Genomic DNA, 6,110 nt, shown 5'->3' with positions numbered 1-6,110 from the left:
ACTTTCTTGCATATTTATGGTTTTATTACATATTTGTGTTTTCGATATAACAGTTAAATCAATTAAAAAGCTTATGTGAATAAACTCATGATGCATGTTATGTGCTTTCACGTGTGTTCCTCTCACTTCTGTTTGTTGCTCATTCACATTGCCTTTAGCTGCAGTTTGTTTTCCTCACTGTTGGATACTCCACTGTAGAATCTGGCCATACTTTACTTAAGCATTTTTTTCCTGCTGTTTTTTTTTTTTCTTTTTGCTTATGATATATCATTAATTACATAAAAATTCTTTCCACGTGTCCTCTTGCACATATGCTTGTGTTTCCTCAGGGAAAGTTCAGGACTGATATACAGGTAGTACACCCTAGTGAGATGATGTCAACTCTTTTTAAAAATATTTTATTTATTTCAGAGAAAGAGTGAGTGAGTGAGGAAGAGGCAGATAGAGAATGGGTGCATCAGGGCCTTCAGCCACTGTAAACAAACTCGCACTCCAGATGCATGCACCACCTTGTGCATCTGGCTTACGTGGGTCCTAGGGGATAGAACCTGGGTCCTTTGGCTTCACAGGCAAATGCCTTAACTGCTAAGCCATCTCTCCAGCCCTAATGCCAACTTTTTATTATTATTATTTTTTATCCATATATTTACTTTTTATTGAACTTGTTAATGATACAGAGTTCTTACACTGCCAAACCATGCCTGAGAATCCAAAGAAATGGTACAATAGGCAGCCTCATCCACCCATCATAAAGTATATTAAAACTTGATTCATGCGCATTTTGAGAATTTCACAATTATAATCAAAATTATAATGAGTTGGAACTTAAATTTGATGCAAACCTTCAGATTTCCAGTACAGCACACCATTAAACAAAGCTCTTCACGTTTGTCTCAGTTCTCTTCCTAGTAACAACTCCGAAGTTTGGGAGGGGGACACTCATACTCTTCTTCAAGAGAAGTATGTGGCTCAAGGTCTGACAACTTATTAAGGTTTTTGGCGCCCAGAACATTCTTTAATCTAACCAAGACTCTTCTTCTAACCACTCAGACTCACCTTGGTTGGCTCAGATAATGCCATTATGGCTCAGAGGTGACTTGAGGTCCTGTCAGGCGACACTGTGGTCCCTGGCAGCTTGTTTCCTGTACTGACATGCTCTTCTGGACTGTGGGAAATGGCTCCCAGCGCCCATGCTGGGAGCGTCACTCACCATCTACTTCATTCCTGCCAGTAGCAAGCACCTGAACCACATTCAGTAAATGGATTGTAATGAACCCCACTCTCTGCCTCTCATGGTCATGAGCCACTCTGGAGAATTTCTAGTGAACCAAAGATACAAGTAGGAAGTTGCCAGTAAGCCCGGGAACCTTTTAAAAGTCTTTTTAAAGGACTAAATACTACTGGAGAGTTCAACTGTAATTACTAAGAGCAGAAATGCTACATTTTTTGCCCTGCCTTCTCAAATAACCACTATGAAAACACGTCAGAGTTGATAACAGCTAGTGGGACAAACCACTTCATCTACAGCATATTCAATACCTTAAAGGAATTCTGATCAGAGGTCATCAAGGCCCATGAAACGAGAGGGTGCTGACGGGTGAGGTTTTGCTATGTTGCTTTGACTCTAAGGACAAGCCAGGGGCCCTTCACCTGAGCAGACACCACACTCCTTCCACAGCAGTTCAGTACACAATTTAGCCCTGATCAGAGGAAGCTTTTAGCAGCACCTGGAGTGAGGCCTCTGGCATCCATTGCCCTTTACAAAGGCTATTTGGTTCTACCTAGACATTGGCAAATTCACAGGACATTTCATAATTCCATTGCATATTCCAGGTTACTTAGCCAGGCATTATGCTCTCAAAGAACTTATTCAAAGTAAAAGCAAAAGAAGGCCTTAATGTGGAACACAGAACAAATGCTATCCAAATAAAAGAATTACTCAAAGAAATAAGATTATCCCCACCCCCCACACCCTTTCCCATTTTGTGGACCCAAGTTTGGTTGAATTTAATTTGTAATTACCTCAAACTACAACTAAAAATTTAAAATTGTAAATCACAGCCCTACACAGATGACCCAGTTTTTGACAGGAAGTCTAATATAGCCACAGCCTACTACAGAGCATTCCTTAGGCTGGGGCACAGGACAGGAGTAATTAAGGTCACTGAAATCTTCATCTTTTACAGCACATCAGAACCCAGACTGCTGACTTTCTGCAGGATTTCTGATAGGAATCCAATAGAGCTGGCTTCAAGGTTCCCCTGGGCACTTTAGTAGTGGCAGCCTTCCAATCCAGAGGCAGGATCCACATGACATCACAGGAAGCGCAGCATCTCTGAGGTAGTCAACCCTGACGAAGGCTCAGTATCTGAACATAAAGATTTTTGAAATGACCGCTGACTGCAGGTTTTGGTTTTTATATTTGTGAAGCAATTATGAAAGAACATTGCTGAATCTAGCTTGCACATTTATAACAATGAATATTTCCCTAAATCCAATACATAAAGAAGTTGTGACACTTTGAACTTCCACAGTGCAAAAGGGCCAGTCACTGGAATCCAGGTCTGCACCAGTCAGTCGCTGTAGAGCCAACAGAGATCAGATGGTGAATGGCTGAGGTGGTGAGCTGTGGTCTGGTTATCTTGGAAGGGTTAGCAAAATCCGTTCCTTGATTGTACTGTGTGTTAATGCCAACTTTTAAAATATGGAAATATTTTTTGTTTGGGTTGCTAAAAAGCCACTGTCTTGTCCCTTCAAAGTACCTTTTAACTCTGTTACAGTCCGAGGAACCCAGTTCAGTCTTGTGGAGAAACTGCTCTGTCTCTTTCTGATTTGTGCGCCCATCAAGCAGCTCCCAATGGTTTTGCAAGAAAGTGCCTTTAATCCCTGAGCCATCTCTGCAGTCCTCATTATATTTTATTTTGAAATCTATCATCTTAAACATGCAAAAACAATCATGGACCCACCCTCCTAATCAGTACACAGAACTGTTCTCTTGTCTCCCAAATTCCCTCCTGTTGCATCTCATATTAAAGCTCTTCTTCTACATCTAATTTATTCTCTTTCTGTAGTCTTACCTTTCCCAGAGTGCAATCTTTTGAGAGTAGCCTGGCTTACAACTATTTTTTACTAGGAATGGAATGACTGGATCTTATGTGCATAGTCAAGACCAAAGAGAGTTACAAACTGGTTACACCTATGCTTAGAATTGCCAGACTTAAGACACTGATACTCTGTTGGTGTATAAGAGTATGTAACTTTGTTTATGTAATCTGAGTTTCCCTGGTTGTTAATGAGGAGAAGCACTAGTACTGTATTGGAGTCTAATCATTTGGCTTTTTAGCATTTTCATCAATTAACTAATGAGAAATGTATACATAACATTGTTTTATAGTTTTTCACTTTCCATAGTACTTCTGTTAATTTTTTGCTTTACATATCCTAAATCTTCATATTAAGAACATACAAATGTTTTGTACTCAATGTGTTTAAATAGTTCAACATAGGGCTGGAGAGATGGCTTAGCAGTAGAGGTGCTTGTCTGCGAAGCCTGAGGACCCATGTTCGACTCTCCACCTCCCATGTAAGCCAGATGCACAAAAGTGAGGCAAGCGCAAGGTCACACATACACAACCAGGTGATATACATGTATGGAGTTTGATGGCAGTGGGTGGAGGCCCTGGTGTACCAATTTTCTCTCTGTCACTTTCTCTCTCAGAAACAAGCAAACAAAGAAACAAATAAAAAACAAAAGTGGGCATGGTGGCACATGCCTTCATGAGGAGTATTCTTGTGAGTTTAAGACCAGCCTGAGACTACATAGTGAATTTCAGGTCAGCCTAGGCTAGATTGAGACCCTACCTCAGAAACAAACAAACAAACAAACAAACAAACAAACAAACAAAGTTTAACATTAAAAAATAAACATTTTATTTACTTATTTATTGGAGAGAGAGAGAGGGAGGGAGGAAGAGGGAGAGAGAATGGGCACACCAGGGCCTCCAGCCACTGCAAATGAACTCCAGACACATGCGCCACCTTGGGCATCTGGCTTCTGTGGGGACTGGGGAACTGAACCTGAGTCCTTAGGCTTTACAGGCAAGCGCCTTAACTGCTAAGGTGGCTCTCCAGGCCAGTCTAACATAATTTCTAACCATCTTTCCTTGTTAATATGTTTTCCTCATACCAGTTCTTTTCATGGTCCCATAGCAATTAGTAGTTCTTCCTGACATGAATATTTCATTATTGAATAAAGTTGCTTTTTTTTTTTCAGTTCTTTTGTTTACAAAATGTCCTATTATCATTTTTTTTTGCCCATTACTTCACAATGGCTCATTTCTTTGCTTCTCTGTTTCTCTGCATCTTTATTCTTTTCCTAACGGTTATAAAACCTCTCTTAGCCATACTTTCTTCCTACATCAGTGATAAGCTCTGTGTACTTATCCTTTCATGTTTTTCTTTCCACTGTTACCAGGCAGTAGGTAGGTTTCTCATTACTTCTTGTTTGTACTATTACTTCTTACTGAACTATTTGAACAGCCCCCTCTGCAGTTCCTGCTTCAAAACACTCCTAGATGAGTATGTTAGTACTTCTGAACCTTTTATCCTACTAGTTTTCCACCTTCCCTTCCTTTGCCTCTTTCCCTTCTTACATTGTTCTTTCAAGCAGTACTAAAGATTGAACCCAGAGGCTCACAAATACTAGACAATAGGCAAGTGTTACTGTTACTGCTATGTTACATCCCTATATGTTTTTTTCTGATGTGGTTTTATTCTTTCATTACCGGCACTTCATGTTTCAGCAAATCGTGAAAATCCACTGTGACATAAACATCCTTATATCCATTTATCTGCTTTTTTCTCTTTTTTTTAAAATATATTTTATTTATTTATTTGAGAAAGAGGCAGAGAGAAAGAGAAACAGAGAATGGGTGTGCCAGGGCCTCCAGCCACTGCAAATGAACTCTACATCCATGTGCCCTCTTGTGCATCTGGCTTATGTGGGTCCTGGAGAGTTGAACCAGGATCCTTTGGCTTACTGCTAAGCCATCTCTTCAGCCCCTTTCTCTCTCTCTCTCTCTCTCTCTCTTTTTAAAAAATATTTTATTTATTTGAGAAGGAGAAAGAGGGAGAAAGGGAGAAAATGGGCACACCAGGGCCTCAATCACTGCAAATGAACTCCAGAGATGCATGCACCGCCTTGTGCATCTGGCTTATGTGGGTCCTGGAAAATCGAACTGCGATCCTTTGCCTTTGCAGTCAAATCCCTTAACTGCTACGCCATCTCTCCAGCCCATCTGTTTTTTTTTTTTTTTTAGACCCTACCTCAATAAATAAATAAATAAATAAATAAATAAATAAAACCTGAACTGGGATTTCTATTTCTCCAGTTAGAGTTTGATTTTTAAACTTTTATCTATGTTTACATATCTGTACCATATTCATCTGAACATTTGATTTTATAATGCTTATATCTCTACTGTGCTTATTTTGAAAGAAAATGGGGTTGTTATACACACAATTGATCTGAAGTCTTTTTAATTATTTTTTAAATTTACTTGAGAAAGAGAGATGCACATGGTGGCACATGCATCTAGAGCTTGTTTGCAGGAGCTACAGGCCCTGGCACACCCATTCTTTCTTTCAAATAAATAAATAAAAACAAAAATATTCAAAATAAGTGCAGCTTTGTTTTTTTTTTTTTTTTTTTTTTTTCATGAGTCTATTGTTTATTTGCAGTGATAAGAGACCCTGGTGCACCCATTCATACACACATACATTTGGAAAATTCTCTAGTACTAACGCAAGTAACATACACTAACAAGATGGGTAAAAATTTATATGTATTACAGTGTGAAGATAGGAACTCTTGTAAACTACTGTGCCAGTTTATGTACAGTAGCATCAGAGGACAGTTTGGTCTTCCTTAGGAAATTTAAATGTACACAAACCCCATCAATTAGCAATTAAATCCCTTGGTATATACACTGAAGAAATGTAGGAAATGTGCTCAGAAAGAGGTGCAAAAAGTTCATATTCACATTACTTGTAATAGACAAAAATTCAAAGTCATATTGCATCAAGAGCAGAATGGGAGCCGGGCGTGGTGG

Source organism: Jaculus jaculus, chromosome 2, assembly GCF_020740685.1.
Source record: "Jaculus jaculus isolate mJacJac1 chromosome 2, mJacJac1.mat.Y.cur, whole genome shotgun sequence".
Lineage (NCBI taxonomy): Eukaryota > Metazoa > Chordata > Mammalia > Rodentia > Dipodidae > Jaculus > Jaculus jaculus.
This window is presented reverse-complemented; position numbering follows the sequence as displayed.